The sequence below is a fragment of the Artibeus jamaicensis genome, unplaced genomic scaffold, assembly GCF_021234435.1.
Source record: "Artibeus jamaicensis isolate MK-2021 breed Jamaican fruit bat unplaced genomic scaffold, CSHL_Jam_final contig_354, whole genome shotgun sequence".
In the NCBI taxonomy this organism is placed as follows: Eukaryota; Metazoa; Chordata; class Mammalia; order Chiroptera; family Phyllostomidae; genus Artibeus; species Artibeus jamaicensis.
Window position 1 is genome coordinate 17,479,024 of NW_026521803.1, and position 18,390 is coordinate 17,497,413.

Sequence of the window (18,390 nt, forward strand, 5' to 3'; positions counted from 1 at the left end):
AGTAGACCTAATAAGAACCCAGGACTTTCAGCCCCGCTGGACACTATGTAAGGAGCCCACTTCTACAGCTCCCAACAGCAGTAACAAGGTACCTCTTCTCATCCCACTGAGGCAGTGTCAGAATAGGTTTAATGTGGAGTCACAGCTTTCACCACAGACTAGCAGTATCGAGGCCACACACTCTGCATGGAGTCAGTGAAGGACACACAGGAAGCAGTAACTAAGCACTCTCTGCTCATCCCCACTGGCACCTCCTTGGGGAGGTATCAGTGGAAGCCTAGTGGGAACTGAAACTCCCACTCTTACCCAGCAATAAGAAATGCTAATTAAAACCACAATGAGGTATCTATATACCTTTCAGAGTTGTTAAAACAAAAAACAGCTGTAATACTAAATTCTGGCAAAGATAGAGAGAAACTGAGTCACTCATACATTGTCAGTTACAATATAAGATGATACAGCTACTGTGGAAACTAATTTGCCAGTTTCTTCTAAAACTAAAAATGAAGTTGCCAATGGAACCCAATAATGGCACTCTTGAACATATATCCCAGAGAAACGAAAGCTTATTTTCACTCAGGAACTGGTACATGAATGTTCTTAGAAGCTTTGGTCTTATTAGTCAAAACTGTCACACTAACCGAATGCCCTTCAGTGGGTGAATGGTTAAACAAACTGTTGTACTGTACAATACCACCATTCAATAAAAAGGAACAGACTGTTGATGCATGCAACAGATAATTAAGGTGGTTCTAGGAATGGGGTTATAAAGAAGAATAGAGAGTCTTAAGAATAGAATGCGAGGTAAGAAAGTGTTGCCTAATTGCAGGCTAAAAACTATATGATCAACTGTTTCAAGCCTTATAACTGCTTAAACTCTCTATTTGCAAGTTCTCCCCCTTGAGAAACATCACCATCTACTTTAGAGAGGAAATAGAAGGAATCCGATTTATATTTTGATTTACTGTCACCAAACCCACAAACCCAATGTGCCTGTGCCCTTCATGGTCTCCTTCTGTTCTGAGAATGTAGGGGTTTCCCTCAACTGATTTCTGTCATCTCTCTACCTGGGCTGGGGAGCACATAACACCCTACCTCTAGCCTGACTACTTGCACTTACAATCTTACTAGGGTTCCCTTCTGTGCTCTCTTTTTAAAACAACCATCTCTCTTAGCATTCATGAACTACCTATTTCTTCCTTTTCAACCCCTTTGCAATAAATGAAACTTCTTTTCAATTCATTGTTATGACTGCTTATGAAAACCACTTCATCATAGTATCTATCCCCTTCACTTTCCATCCACTTACCCTAGTATTTTTAAATGAGTCATAATTAACATTGTATTATATATTTACAATATTTTCCATTTTTTCCTTTTTACAATTAGAATTTAAAGTCTGTGTTGTTCACTGCTGTAGTCCTAGTATCTACAATTGCACCTTTAAATACTATTTTTTACAATGATGAAATGTTCTAAATCTGTGCCTTTCAAAATGGTGCACACTATTCACTTGGAATCAGCCACATAATCACTTGGAATCCCTTTTAATCAATCACTTGATTGATTAAAATTTGACTACAGTAACCAAGCACTATATTTTAACTTTTACTTCATTTTAATTAATTTAAATACCCATATATGGCTAGTGTCTACTATACTGTACAGCACAGATAGGAAGGGTTCAATAAAGTTTTGTTGAAAATGAAAGGATTCATGAACAATATACTGCATAAAGAATGAAATTCTTTTAGTCTGTTTATAATTCTCCAGATTCGGCTTGGACTGCTTCAGCGCTTTGTGGCACTGGTTCTGTTACTAAGCTTTCTATTAGAATTGTCTACTTGTTTACAGACTTGAGAGCATATTACACAGGGAATTCATTTTGTTACACCACTCTTAACTGGTATCTCAGCAAATCACTATAATTTTGTTTGCTTCTTCATTCCTTAAACAAAATTTCTGAGCTATCAGTGTTTCTGGACAGACAAGTCCCTTTTACCCATTTTCTTTCATTATCTACTTGTAATTGTTTTAAATATTCTTATAGTGAAATACTGCATAGCAAAATAAAAACAATAACTTTATCCTACAATGCAGCCTAACAAATAAGTAGTTAATGATAACAAGTAAATTCCAATGTATTACTCAGTGGTCACATTTCCCTTCCTCCTGCACCAGAAATTACAGCTATCAACTATATAATCCCGATGGTGTCAATTTATTTTTATTACATACATATCTCAAAACAATATACTCTACTGTACTAGTTTAAAGTTTTACAACTTTATATGAATGATATTATACTCCACAAATCATTCTACAACTTCTTTTTGCTTTAGTACATTTTTGAGATTTATGTATGATGTTACACATCATACTGTATTCAAAATTTCATTCTTTTTCACACAGAATTTCATTGTCTTAGTATGCAGTTCTCCTACTGATGAATATTTCAGTTATCTTGAAATGTTTTCCCTGTTGTAATTAAGTCTGCTGTAAAGATTCTTGGATACTTTTATGTTATACTAGAGTATCTCTAGGGAATACTCATGGGGAAACACATGCTGGGGTGTGTTTGTCTTTTTTTTTTTTACTCTTCAGCAGTTCTAGTCTTCTGTTTTCAATATGCATTACAAAGATTTTCTCCCAGCTCTGGCTGGTACAGCTCAGTAGATTGACCGTGCACCTGTAAAACAAAGGGTCCCCAGTTCAATTACCAATCAGGTCACATGCCTGCGTTGTGGGCCAGGTCTCCAGTACAGGGCATGTGAAAGGCAACCAGGCACACACTGATGTTTCTCTCCCTCTTTCTCCTTCCCTTTCCCTCTCTCTAAAAATAAAATAAATAAAAATTTTAAAGATTTTTCCATGTTTACTACAATGGTTTTTTTTAAATTTTTTAGTGGAAATAAGCATATGTATCAATTTGGGTCACCAATTGCCCAAACCCACAAACAATATTAAAAGTCTGTAGTTAGACAGCTTAGAAAACTTATCCCAAACACCCTCAAATATTAAATCCTTTAGTTCAATGATAGTAAGTTCCACGTACTCTGTTAAAACTTCATGGATTTTATCTTTGTAAGACAGTGTTTCTTTTTGCTTACAGTATTGCAACGGCAATAAGGCTATCAACTCAATGGAGCACTTTTCTGTTGTTCCATATTCTTATGAAAATACAGGGTCCAGCACAAATAATGCCCCCTTTTTATTACAGAATCTTTTACTGCAAAATCATAAGCATGTAATTCTGTAACATAACAATATCACACTGAAGCATACCATATGACATTTTAGGTGAAGTGTTCAAATTAAAACTATAAATTATTACACCCATATTATTACCCTATCACCACACTCACATGGGCGTTACTTCTGCTGGCCCCTGTATTAAACAACTTTATCTTATCACCTCAGCAGCCATGGTTCCCACACACATTTTTTCCAGTGAAGATTGCAAACATACCGACATTCTCCCAGGAATTATGTCAAACATATTTATGTGGTAACTCTTACTGATTTTTTTTATAGTTCAGCTGATTTACTTTATTCTAATCTAAATGTGCCCAATAATGGTTAGAACCCTATATTCTTTTCACAAAGGAGCTTAAAAGAAAGGTCTGGCAATGACTTTACAAAATACTTTGTACTGTTGGAATACTTTAGAAAATTACTTTTTCCCAACTTCTCACCTCATAATATAGCTGATATTCTAAACTCATTTCTTTAAATTTCATAGTTCAATCAAAAATTATGTCATATATCTTATTTATATAGTTTCTAAACCACTAAACCAGGTTAAAAACAGTCAATAAACACAGAAGACAAATGCAAACCATCAGGTAAAGCAGCAAACAGGGATCAGAACCAGAATGCTGGCCAAAGGCAGTAATCGGAGATTTGTTTCTTAACTGAGGAGAGGAATGACCAACCACTACTGAGAATGATGATGTAGAAGGTATATACCAGGCTTTCAATTATGTTGGTTCTATAGTTGCTGATGAGAGAAACTCAGCTTAAGCAAAAAACTCACAAAAAAAGACTACAATATAAAAAGAACTAGTTATGCAAAAGATACTGGTTAATTAAAGGTAAACATCAACAGTCCATTCATAAGAGAAGCAAGACTACAGGGACATAAATGTCTTCAGCGTTCTCTATCCCTCAGTGTCAGATACGTTTATTCATACGTATTTCTTTCTCCAACTTGATTTTTTCTAGGTTCCAGAAAGTCTGGCTGCTGTTACCTCCTGAGTTTTATATTACAAAGCATCAGCCACCAGAGATGCTGACTTTTTCTTGGATTTGACTCCAGTGATCACTGGGAGGATTTTAATTAGCCTAACTTCGACCAAGTACCTAGGTATTTAACCCAGTCCGTTGTTACTGGGAAATCAGGATACTACTATTGTACTAGCCTGAGTCAGCTCTCCCTATTTCTGGCCACAACTATAGTTAGGGGTGAGGTCACTACTACCATGGCCTGCTGTCAATACAATGTTGGTGATGGTGGGATTGGAGACAAGATATTGGTTTTTTAAAATATATTTTATTGATTATGCTATTACAGTTGTCCCATTTTCCCCCTTTATAACCCTCTACTCTAAACTCCCCCTCCCATCCCTATTCTTCCTTTAGTTCATTTCCATGAATCATACATATAAGTTCTTTGGCTTCTACATTTCCTATACTATTCTTAACCTCCCCCTGTCTGTTTTGTATCTACTATTTATGCTTCTTATTCTCTGTACCTTTTTCCCCATTCTTCCCCCTCCTCCTCCCCACTGATAACCCTCCATGTGATCACCATTTCTGTGATTCTGTTCCTGTTCTAGTTGTTGATCAAAAACTATGAACAGTAAAATGACAACATAGTCACAACTATCAACAACTGGACCTAAAAAATCAAAAACAACTAAGCAAACAACTAGAATGGGGACAAGATGTTGTAGTAAGTCTAAGCAGACGCTCCTAGAGGCTCTGTTCCACAATGCAGGCAGACTAACAGGTGGTGGGTCTACACCAAAGAAAGAATATTTTGGCAATCTCGCAGGAATATTTGTGACAAATTGAGTTTTTCCAGCTTTAAGCAAATCTGTATTGTAAGGTACAAAGCATTACATCATTCAACGTTATTAAGGAGAAGCTACAAAATCATTTGTTAAGTATTATATAGCAAGGAGTTGGGAAATGTCTGAGGCCAGGCTGAATTACCTTCTAAGGTCCACTTAACTTACCAGTGCTGATAGATTTCAGACCATATTCATTTAGCTTTTTCTGTATCTTTTTTAAGAAAAATAGTGATTTGAATTTAAAAGATTTTTTACATACATAAAATCATGTGCACCAAAATATGTTGAATTATTTTTTAGCAAATACTGATGTATATGTCAAAACATAGATATTTTTAATTCTAATGTCAAATTCAAAATATTAATAGCTGTTTTTATTAGTTATGTTTTAAATTCTAAAATTTTTATTTTTAAAAACTTTTGTTTAAGTACAGTTGCCTCCATTTTCCTCCGACTACTGTCTTTCACTCCCCCCCCCCTTAATTCTACCCCTCTTTGGCTTTGTCTGTGTGTCTATACATATTCCTTGATGACCCTTCCCCTTCTTTTCCCTTGTTACTCCCCTTCACTCTCCCCTCTGGTTACTGTCAGTTTGTTCTTAATTTTGATGTCTCTGATATATTCTGCATGCTTGTTTGTTTTGTTGATTAGGGTCTACTTATACATGAAATCATGTAGCCTATGTCTTTCATTGCTTGGCTTATTTCACTCACAATAATGGTCTCTAGTTCCATCCATGCTTTCACAAAGGGTAGGAGCTTCTTTCTTTCTGCTGCATAAAATTCCATTGTGTAAATGTACCATACTTTTTTGATCCACTCATTTACTGATAGGCACTTAGGTTGCTTCCAGCACTTGGCTATAGTAAATTGTGCTGCTATGAACATTGGGGTGCATAGGTTTTTTTGAATTGGTGTTTCAGGATTCTTATGGTACTTTCTCAGAAGTGGAATTTCCAGGTCAAAAGGAAGTTTTATTTTTAGTTTTCTGGGGCAATTCCATATTGTTTCCTACAGTGGCTGCACCAGTCTGCAGTCCCACCAACTGTGTACTAGGGTTCCCTTTTCTCTGCAACCTTGTCAGCAATTGTTTGTTGCTTTGTTTCTGATGGCCATTCTGACTGGTGTGAAGTGGTATCTCATTGTAGCTTTAATATGCATCTCTCTGATGGCTAGAGGTGCTGAGCATCCTTTCATATGCCTCTGGGCCCTCTGTATACCTCCCTGGAGAAGTGTCTGTTCAGGTCCTTTTCTCATTTTTTAATTGGATTGTTTGTCTTCCTAGAGTGGAGTCATATGTCACTGTGCTACTTATGTAGGGAGAGGACAAAAAATGAAGAAGAAATAATCTGTGCCTTCAAGGTATTCACTAATTTATATTATATATTACTTTTAGTAATAAAAAGGAATTTGTATATAGGGCCTAGCAGTTACATGTTCATGAGATAATAAAAATATTCCTTTGTATATTCTGCCACCCATTGCCTCTTTACCACATGTTCAGTCATCAAAACAAGTCATGTGCTTGCATGTTGATTCCCTTGTACATAAATCTTTTCACTCTACCTTTTCTTAGGTCTCTAATATAATGTCTCCTTTTCTCACTACAAAAGGATTTTACTTACTCCTTCTCCCTGCACTTTCTTATCACTTCAGTATCATATCAAACGGATCATATAGTTTCTTAAGTAATTATGCGCACGCATATTTTTCCATTGAGTTAGGATATCTGACAGGACAAGGATTTTGTCTTATTTTTGCTTATCAAAGCCCAAAAGAGTAAAAACTCAAAAAGTTCCTTGTAAAAAGATGAAGATTGTGAAAAAGTGGAGATATGGAATAAAATTCAATCTTGAAAATTAAAGTTTGAGTTATTGTTCATAAAACAAATAAAATAATTGATATTTACATATATTTATAAACAGCTTAACAATTATGTTTTTTCATAAAAAATATCATGACCTTGCCTTAAACATAAAAGAGATTCATATTTATAATGAACTATAGGTCAGTATTCTAATTATAGATTCTGGGAAAAATATTCAGTTTTCAACATATAATCATTTGGCAACCATTTTCAAAGTTATTTCAAGGAAAATGATTGGCAAATAAAGTATAAACATTAAAAACAGTTGGTGATACTAAACATACATTTATCAAATACTGACTTTCATTTTAACCTGTTCCAAAATTTTAAATATGCTATTTTAGAAAATTTATAATATCACAATAATAATAGGAAAAGAATAAACCCTGTCTTGAGTATTGCTTTCACAAAGAACATCCTTTTCCTAATCATTTTATTTCTTGTTATACAATAATAAATCAGGTTATCTTGTGACAAGACTGAAACCACTGTAAGATAATAAAGTTGCAAAACAAAACAAAGTGTTTTTCACATTTTTACTATATGTGTCTATAATAGCTTCTTTTATAAATTTTTAAATGCGATTTCTTTGATTGCTAACCCATTCTCTCTTTCTCTGATGAAGTTATATTGACTTTACATTATGTCTGTATTATATCCAACAGATTAGAGTTAAGATGCATTAAATATTACATCTCATTGTATTACTCAAGCCAAGCACATCTTAAAAAAGATTAAATATCACTTTCTCTGCAAATCAAATTAAAACTGAGAAATTCAGTTTCTACAGATATATTCTGAGTAAAGAGATGAGCTTTTCACCTTCTGGTAATTAGACTTGAGACACAAAGAATGGCAAGCAACTCCAATCAGCTTTCATGATGTTAAATTATTTCATAGGTCAAGTTCATGTACTAAGTTATTGTTTCACCTCTGAGTTAGATCAAAAATTTTATAGCAAGAGTGTGGAGAAATATTTACACTTGCTGACAAAATATAAAGTGCTTAAATTGTTCATATTCGATAACTACATGTCAAATGTAAAATACCAAACTCTAATAAATTTGAAGTTCCAAATTGTTATGGAAGAAATACTTTGTTAATTAGGAAAAACTATGCCATTTTCCTACGAGATAGCTTTTGTTCCCAAAGAAATGTGGCTTTTGATTTTGCTCTTTAAAAGAATGTCAGTAACTATTTATTGACCATTTCTGCCTATTTCTGATAGATATATTGGGGAATATAAGAAAATTATGAGACACAAACCCTGCTCTCCAAAAGTTTTACTGTATTTGGAAATACTGCTAACTCATGAAATAACTAGAGGAATCTTGACCCAAGGAAAACAAAAGTGATATAGCTTGCTCTTAAAACATTCCACATGCACCTCTCCTCCTCACATCAACCTGTGGGGAACACACAATTACTGGCCCTGTTTTGCAAAGGAGACCTTACAGCACAGAAAGGTTAAGTGCTTGCCAGTCAGTGTCTTGTCACTGCAGTACTAACCCGGACTTTGCCCTGGAGTCTGTGACCACGCTATTACGTCCACGCTACAGTCCTGCTAAAAGGAGACGAGAAGTCTCCTAAACTGAAACAAAAATAAGAAAAGAGTTCTCAGGATGCTTTCATGTGCTATGTACAGTAACTCTTTAAAATAAGAAAAAAATGTTCAGTATTTCCCAATCATTTAAAAAATATAAACCTGGTTTGAACAGAATGAGGGGAAAATGATTACACAGTCTCTGCAACTGTACAATGTTTCAAAATCAAATAGACTAAAAGCTTAAAAGGAAGAGAAAAACAAACAGACAGAGGGAACTATTCACATAAAAATATGATTAGAAAGCCCTCTTTGAGCAAAGAAACATGTGTTTCTGTGAGTCTACCAGAAACACATAAAGTTCTAGAGATATGACTCCATAAAAATGTAAAGATGCAAGCTATGAAAAAATGCCACTCATGCCAGGAAGAGATACTTAAAATATGGGTAACAAATAGTTTCTGACTTTTATATAAGTAGCTAGAAAAATTAATAAGAAAAAATGAAATATCCAAACAGGAAAAAAGCGAACAAAGGACCTAGAATGGGCAATCCCCGGACACACACACGTGCAGAGGGGAGTGAGAAAGTGAACAGAGAAAAAGTGCTTAGCTTCAGTAATTGAAAACAAGACGAAACCGGTTTTGCTGAAGTAATAGGAGAATCAAGTTATCACATAACAAAAGGTTATACAGACATGCAAACTGTGAAAGAATGTCACATAAGGCAATAACATATTTGTGAATGGATATATTACCTAAACCTTATGGGGAAGAGAAAATAATATATAATATAATAGTCTACGGGGGGATGGCTTGAGAAAGGAAATTATAAAAACTTTAAAAGACCTTTTAAAATTCAGGAATCGTACTCATTGAAAAATAAAATGTAACGAAAAATCACTTTAACCTAGAAATTATTTTTATCCAGGTAACCATGTTGTAAATCACTTACCTTCATTAGTCATACAAACTAGATAAAGTAGTATATTTGCTCATGGAGCCAAACAAAGAATCTATTTGTTAACCAAAATAAGCTTAAACTTGATATTACCTCACAGTTGGAGTCAGGTTACATAGCTGTGTTTTCCAGTCATTCATGTAAAATGATAAGCATTTTCTTGTAAAATTATTTTCTCTCCCAACTGAAATGGGAACTTTTTGTTTTTCGACATGTTCGGTATGTGTAACCAAGTCGTACCCACTCCCAACAAAAAACACCATGTTTGTTAAAACACTGTGCTATCAGATGAACCTATGGAAATATCAACATATCTGTTTTCTCCATAAGTTCCCCCAACTCACCCAGTCCCATCTTAACATCACAAAAAGACATGTAGTCTCAAGGTTTTGGGCCTGGAGCTAAACAAAGGCAACTGAAGTATCTTTGATTTCTAGCACATGGGATGCCATGGAGGAGAAGGTAGGATTAGTGAGTTGGGTAGAAATATTCCCCAAACCCTGGTGATCAGGGACGTCTGTGAATTTAAGAAGGTTGTGGTAGCAACCAAGGAGGTAACCAGACCTTTTTGGGGGGAGGATAGAGAGGGTGGCTCCGTGCATTTAGACAGCCTGCAACACATGCATTAGGATCTCTTTTGTACAACACTTCACGTAACTTATGTAAAGAAGGACTAGCAACGGGGAAAGTATTCTCTCCATGTTGTTTCTATAGTTCATTTATGATGATTTAGTAAAAAAAACATAGAAAATCTTTTTAAAAATTGCTTGCTTTTGCCCATTGATTTAATTACTTTGTAAAAGTATGAACAAGCAGCTGCCTTGCAATTTTTTAAATCTATTTTCTATTAAGGAACTAAATGTAGACAACTCAGTTACATTGATTGATGTGGCATTAAGTTACAAAATATATGACCTTTCCAGGGGATTATTTATTGCTTTTATAAGAAGAACTCAAATTATCAATTACCTAAGGTTGAATTTGAATAATGAGGAAACTGCCTACTATTAGTTAACATTAATTTAGGAATTTTAACACTATTCACCAAGATCTGTTTATTCTATCCTTTTTATAACTTTATGGGATTTAAAAGTTGGTTAAAAGTTGTTTTAAAGGTTGGATCTGAGAGGATTCCTGAATTTTTCCATAAGCAATACTTACAAAATTCTATTGAGAATTATTGTAAGTGTGACTTTTCTGCTTTTGCAAAAGGATATCCATACATTAGCATGGAGCCTCCAGAGTGTATCTGATTTTTATTCATCCAGATTCCCTAAATGATCTTGCCCAATATGCAAGCTACTGAATTAATGCAAAGCATATGTTACTAAATAAGAACGAATTCTAGTTCACATGAGCTAGCAAATTAAAATTTAATAAAAACGGAAAGACTAACTCTCCCTTGAATATGACCTCAGCCAAGGTCATTTTCCCTCATTGAGTCCTTCCAGCACTAAATTGAAAACAGGTAATGCACTGCTGCCATTCACCCCATCACCCACCATTCACTCGGTGCTCCTGCTTTTAGGTCCTTTACCAGGGCCCAGTAAGTCATCCAAAGGGAAGGAAAATATGAGGCTGAAATGAATAAGAATATAAAGAAGTATAGGGTGAGGTTCGACAATAAAGCTTTACTTCCCTCTGACTACAGCTTTAAACCATTAGTTGAGAAAACTTAATAAAATATTGAGGTTTCCCATTACATGTTTCATTCTAAACAGTAATACCCCTTAATAGATTCCCATGGAATGGGACTCTGTTGACTGGTCAATGATCCAGCAGGTGTGATTTTTTTTTGCATGGAAAGGTATAGTTTATTATACTTTTTAAAAAGAAAATCAAAATGATGTCATTATGAGGTAATCATTATACATGAACAGAAAAGAAGCAAGTAATACTTTCATTAATGAGTCTATTTTCGATTTTAACATATAAATGCTTGTCTTTTCTAAATTACTATGACTTAATGAAGATCTCAATACAAGTATATTTTCTAAAAATTATGTCACTTTCACTACTAAAATATTTAATTATTGATGTTCAGTAAAGAGATCAAAATTGCCCTGGCTGGTGTAGCTCAGTGGATGGAGTGCAGGCTGCAAACCAAAGGGTTGAAGGTTCGATTCCCAGTCAGAGCATATGCCTGGGTTGTGGGCCAGGTAGCCAGTGGGGGCCATGAGAGAGGCAGCCATACAATGATGTTTCTCTCCCTCTTTTTCTCCCTCCCTTCCCCTCTCTCTAAAAAATAAATAAATATTTTTTAAAGAGAGAGATCAAAATTCATCCAGTGGAAAAGCTCTTGAGAAATATTAAATCGCACTGGAAAATCAAGCTTTCCACTAATTTCCCACTGTTCTTAAATTAACAATTAAAAAAACCAGTTTTTGTTTGCTGCAAGACAAAACAAAGATACAAATACAAATAAATAAATAATAGCACCCAGTAAGAAATCTGTACTTAGCTAAATAACAGACAAATAGAATGCAAATGTGTAGCCATCTGGAGAATAAGAAAATCAAAAGTAATAAGCAGCACTCAGAATTTATTACAAAGAAATTATGCCAAGAGCTTCTTATTGCAGTTTTCTGTGGAAATGTTCAAATTAGTAGGTAAAGAAATACATTATATACTACATATTTAGTCCCTACTGATATCATTTTATACATGATCTCATGGCATAATATTTGTTAACCTATCTAAATTAACTTGGCTATAAATGCTGTCATACTGATTGAAAACTTGCTATGATGCCACAAACAGCCAGTTATAATGAATGACACAGTTTGAAGGAATTGTCTAGAGCCAGAGGGGTATGATATTTGGTCATCGTTGATATTACAAAATGCAAATAAATTAATAAATCTGAAAGCAATTGAGATCTCAAGCAGATACAAAATAGAGGCTTGAAAAGGGGAGAGACATAATGAAAACTAAATAGGTCAAATAAACCAGCAGAAGTTCATCACTGCCTTACTTCAGGTGAGGTATACAGGGGGATCGGAAACGGTTCTCATCATCACAAGAATAATTTTGACAATTCTACTCCCTTCACTACTTCAGACTGTAGATCTGGGAAGAGAAAGGGGGCAAAGTAGAAAAAATAATAATTTAAAATGTTCTTGCCTATAGACTTAACTCTTTAAAAATGTCCCCCAAATTTTAATATTTCAGAATTCAAATTCCATTATCAGTTGGCATTTTTCTGCTGCATCTCTGAATGCATAAATTTTGTGTTTAATTTCTCTTGAGTCCACAGTGCCTGGTAAATATTAAGTGTTCAAAAATATTTATTGAATGGAATTGTTGAATTCCACATAAGAGAACATCTCTAGAATTTTTGTGAGAAGTGGGGATAATGAACGGAACAGAAAAGAAAGCTCCTTTTAGTTTATTTCACTTGAGTTAATTTAAAATTTGTTTAAATGCAATTTCTGGACCCATTTTCTAGAAGTGTGGTTGTCCTACATTTTAGACAGTGGCCATATTAAACTTTAAAATTAAAAGTTTACTTCTTTGACCACAATAGCCACCTTCAAATACTCAATACCCACAGGCAACTAGTGGTCCCTGCATCAAACAACAGTTCCATTATTGCAGAAAAGTCTTTACGATAACATTGTTCGACAGTGTGGCAGAGTGCATTATATTTTCTAAACTGTACACTCATTTATTCATTCAAAACTATTTATTAAATATACCTTATATGCTAGACACTGAGGATGCAAAAATAAATGAAACCTCTTTTTTAACATGTAGGAAGACATTAATGAACAAATAGTCCAAATGCAGTGCTGTGCTATGGAGAGTTAATTGGAGAAGAAAAAATGAAGCAGACGACGATTAAAGTAATCAAGGTAAATTTTTTTTGTAATTAAGCTAGAAGAAATAAAAATGGGAAGAGAAGAAAGAAACAAGAGGTATTTTAGAAGCACAAAGAGCAGGGTTCAACGAGAAATTAAATGTGGCAAGTAAGAGAGAGGGAGGAATCTAGAATGACTCCCATGTTTCTGGCATGAGCAAATGAATAGATGGCATTGCCATTATCCTAAATTGGGTCTACATGAGGAGGCACAGATAGAGTATAGAGGAAAGATGACCATTTTAACATTATATCTGGGTGCTTTTTAATGCTTATAGTACATATGTGCCCAATATTCATGAGAAAATTTGAGGCTGGAGCTAGAGGTTTGGGTACCATGAAGTTGGCAGTTGGATAAGATCACACAACAACAACAACAAAAAGGAATGTTGACAAAACAAGAGCCAAGAAAATTAATATTAACCATCTCTAGAAAATTATAGGAAAAACAGAAATGAATGTACTCATAGAAATCTATAGAAAGGATAACCTAAAAATTTCAAAAAAATTAAATAAGATAAAACTAGGCAAAAGAAAAGCCCACTTAATGCAGTCATAAGCCATGGGTGACCTTAATATGAGCATTTACCTTCAACGACAGCAGCAGAATTTCAGTAGCAGAAAAGTCTGGAGTGAATGAGTGAGGAAAAAGAAAAGTATGACCAGACCACACTTCCCAAAAATTGAACAAAGGTAGGCTTGAAAGAGCTATACATAGAGTGACACATAGATGCAAGAAAGGATGTTTGTTTGCTAATTCTGTTGTGGAAAAGACTTGAACATTTAGTTTAAAAGCACCGTATCCATAGGCTATGCATGTAATGGGTTCATCTTGACTGGTTTGGATCAATTGCAGGTTATCTCTAGAGCTACTGACCCTTGGCTAATGCTATGGAATGCATTAACTAAAGATCAATGATGTATTGAAACCATAGGTCTGTAAATTGTTTCAGAGCAGGTTGTATCCACCTGCCAGCCCTGTTTAGTAATAATAGTAATTGGATTTATATTTGCATCTACCTTCAGTTGAGGCTGGAGGAGGGGAACTGGTAACAGCCAGGTAACAAGTACAGCCTGGTAACATAGCTATACTATGTATATATGAGGAGTTCATTACACAGAGATCTCCACCATGAGCAGCTTTGGGTTTCCTCCTTCAGAAGAGCTTCAGATGTGTGCCAGTAGTGGTTATAGATCTGTACAGATCCAGAGTGTCTGTCGGACCCAGAGGCAGGAGAATAAAGAAATCTGTGCCTGAGACCTCTGGCACGCTTTTGCTACCATATCTTTCTTCTTTGTATCTGTGCTATATCCTTTGCCTGTAATCAAGTGGTTCTGAGAGCATAAGCTGAGTTTCATAAGCAGGGGAATACTGATGGTGATTAAAACATAATTAACACTGGCTAACAATTTTATTAGCAAGATTACTCGGGTTTTTCAGTCTCTCAAAGAATATATCACAAGTGAAATTTGGGGACTCAACAATTACAATTCCTGAGGATAGTTTTTTCCTCAAGGAAAAAAATTAGAAGTCTCATTTTTACAAAACATTTAAAAAAGAAGAAAAGTAATTGTCTAGTTTGCCCATGAAGCATTGTACCATCAGCAAAGGGATGTCTGAATAACTGTTTTGCCATGCAAACTATTTGAAGAGTTCATTAAGAGGAGCAGTCCACTTTAGGTACGCATTACATCTTGGTTGTATTCTTCCACTGTTTTGTCAACCATTTCATCACCCCTCCACCTTTACTATGTGATTTCACATGCTCAGGCATCTCATCCATTTTATCGGCTTGTGGTTAAATCCAAAGTTTCTCCAGCATAATGTAGGTGAGTTGAATCCTTTCAGTTCATACAGCCAGGTCTTTTTGTTACCTTTATTCAAACAGACATCCTACAAATACCCAGGAACAGAGGCCAGATGGCAATGTACATAGATACAAACTAGGTGAAATAGAGTGATTTAGTGATCAAAGTAGGAGATTATCAGACCGTTTAATAAAGTGCCAAAGAACATAGCTTTTAGGCCAGTAACTAGATGTGGTATTAAATTCCAGATGTGCTCCTTACTAGCTATATGACCTTGAGAAGGGTACTTAATATAGTTGAGCATCAGTGTCCTCCTCTGAAAAAAATGGTGAAAAGAGTCATGCTTCACAGTATTATTGTGAGGATTAATATAAGATACATATGCAAATTGTTGAGTCCACTGATCAGCCTATAATAGGTTCTTAATAAATGGTAATGGTTTAAATTCATTGAATGAGGGTTCATTAACAAATTATATATTCATGAATGTAATACTTAACCTGCCCAGATATCTCCATATCTCAGTTTTCTAATATGACAGTAAAATTAAATTTAACTTAACTGAATTTTTATGAGCATAGAGAGGCTGAATGGAGATAAATGGACAATGGCCAGGCTATACGTAAAAATAGAATTCTAACTGGCAACCTCTGCACCAACCAGCCCAGGAAGCCAAACCACAACCTCTGCAGTAATCAGCACTGAAAAATCAGGACTTTGTTGATAGCTGCCAGCTTCCTAATATTTGCTTGCAGTTCTAACTAAGGACCAGCCAAAGACAGCCAAATAGATTTCCCAAACCAATCACACAGGATGCCCACACTTCTGGTTAGCCCACCTCCAGCTTCCCATGTCAACAACCTCAGGTCAGAGCACACCTGAAACCTTTCCCTTCTCTATTATAACACTGTGCGCTACCCTGCCTGCCTTTGAGTTTCTGCCGAACAAAGTGATGGTGGCTAAGTCCCTTGCTATAGTAAGCTCTGATAAATTGCCTCTGTTTGCCTTCATTTGGGCGGTCTTTGTTTCCACAGCATTGTAACTGAGGTTTAATGTTCAGTGCCAACTTTAAAATGTCTTTTCTATTTTATTAATATTATTATTGTGCAAAAAACAGACACTGTGATCACTAAGTCTCACTTGAGCAACCATCTGCTTGTGGATGTGCACAAGCAGATGTACCTTATCCTCCAGGTACCTCATCCAAATGCTTGTGACCAATCCAACTCTCTCCCTACATAAGCACCACAACACAAACTCTGTAACCACTTTAAGTGCTCTAGCTTCTCAACCTCTCTGCTTTCCCTTTCTTATCATACAGCCTCTTCTTTCCATGTTGTCTGGATTCCAGAGTCAAGCATTTAGCAATTCTGAAGTCATCAGTCTCATTAACTCTCATGTGCCCCGATAAACTCTGGGTAGACAAATACTGTTGTCAAGTCTCCTTCCTTTACATGAAAGAGGGTTCCTGCCTTTTGAGAAATTGTTTTCCTACTCCATCCACACAGTTCGACCGATTGCTGTCCATCCCAGTGGCCCCATCCCGTCATGAACGCTCTGGGGACAGACAGGTGAACCAAATGGGCTTAAGGAGAGTCCGTCCCAGAGCGTTTCTGGATTTTCTTGTTTAGTGGAAGGTTGGGAATTTGTGAGTCCAGAGCACTTGGAAGTCATAGTTCTAGTCTAACAGGATAAAGCAATGTGGAGATGAAGTCCATGTTCAAAAGGAAAAACAATTATATATGCAGATGTAATTCACTGACACAGGGAATTGGGAAGGAAGAACGAACTCCGAGGATGCAGCGACAGGTTGGTTGTGTGTGAGGTTATGTTGAGTCTGAGGCGAGAACAGAGGAGAGAAGGCTGGGCTGTGGATCAGAACCCTGGCAGTTACCAACATAATGAGACTTCACCCATGGAGAATGGGTGGACTAACATTCAAACTCCCATTTTTGATAGTTCTGGAAATTACCTGGATATGTTACTAACAAAGACTGTAACAATAAAATGAGAAGTATTATATATTCAAGATAGAAATGCACCATTCTCACATGTAAATGTTCAGATAATAATTCAGTATAAACTAACAACTCAAAATCCTTCAGATTGTTGGATATTTCTCACAATTAGCCAACCATTTGCCTCTGAGTTCTTAACTTTGGTAAGTGATGTCCTAAAGCCTTTTGACATAGCGTAACCAAGAAATAATTATGGGGGTGGGGTAGGGATATTCAAGAATGCTACATCTGGGTCAAGATACCCAGGCAGATTATGTAATAGTAGGTGGCCTGGGAAGCAACCAAGTCAATTCACAAATGTTGATTGAGCAGCCAATGAATGTCAACAAAGAAATAATAGAAAATGCTTTGATTTGGGGGTCAGAAGACCCTTAGTGTCCTGGATCTAGAGCTTGGTGAAGCCTCTCTCAGCTCTGAGCCTCAGTGTCCTCACTGCAGAAGGAAAGTGTTCTGGATCATCTCATTTGGAGTGCAATAAAGCAAACAAAGAAACACAAAATCCCCAGCCTCTCTCCTCAGAAAACATGCAGTATTTGGGCAGGCACTTGAAAAATGAAACCTCAGAAAGAACTATAAGTAAAATAAGAAATACAATGCAAAATAATAAATACATGATTCACCACAAGGAGGCCTTATAAGCAAACATTAAAAAAAGGTAAAAAAAAATTAAAGAATAGGACCTTAGGAACGCAGTTCTAGACAATGTGGAGTACAGCTGGGCGGCCAGTGGAGGGAGACTTCCCATCTCTTCCCAGGTCAGGAGACGATTCTCAAACTCCACCAGTGGCAGCCTCGCCTCAGCCTTCAGAAGGGACTGATTATCTGAGGGATTGACCCTGGAGGAGGCATCCAGGATGCCTGGGTTTGGATGCTACCCGCAGCAGCCACGAAGGGAACCAGAGGGGCTGGCGCCCCGCTGCACTCCAGGCCAGGCACCCAGACTCACCGGCTCCGCGGTCTCGCCACACTGCGCCTGCCCACCCCACCGGCTCAGTGGCGCAGGCGGAGGCCCTCCGGTTGGTTAGCGCGTGTCCAGGCAACCGCTGCGTGGCCCGGCGGGCGCCGGGCTCGAGCTTCCCTGGCCTCTCCGCAGGTCTCGCCTCCTGCCCAGCATTTCTGCTCCAGACCGGCTCCTGGCTGGGCCCTCCAGGTGCCACCACCACCCCACCCCTCGCCGCCCACCACGCCCGGCTCTTTCTTCTTTCCTTGTAACCAGCATGCCTCGCCAAACTCGGTTTCCCTTTACTGCAAAAGGGAAGG

The 18,390-nt window shown here is 36.6% G+C and overlaps 1 protein-coding gene across 1 annotated transcript in view; it reads right to left on the bottom strand.

The window, feature by feature from the left end:
* CCDC178 (coiled-coil domain containing 178) overlaps positions 1-17,863 on the bottom strand; it is a 327,320-nt gene extending 309,457 nt beyond the window's left edge. The window contains exon 1 of the mRNA XM_037154533.2: positions 17,811-17,863. The gene's annotated coding sequence lies outside the window, so the exon portion shown is untranslated. The remainder of the gene's footprint in view (positions 1-17,810) is intronic.
* Positions 17,864-18,390: the final 527 nt, after the last annotated feature.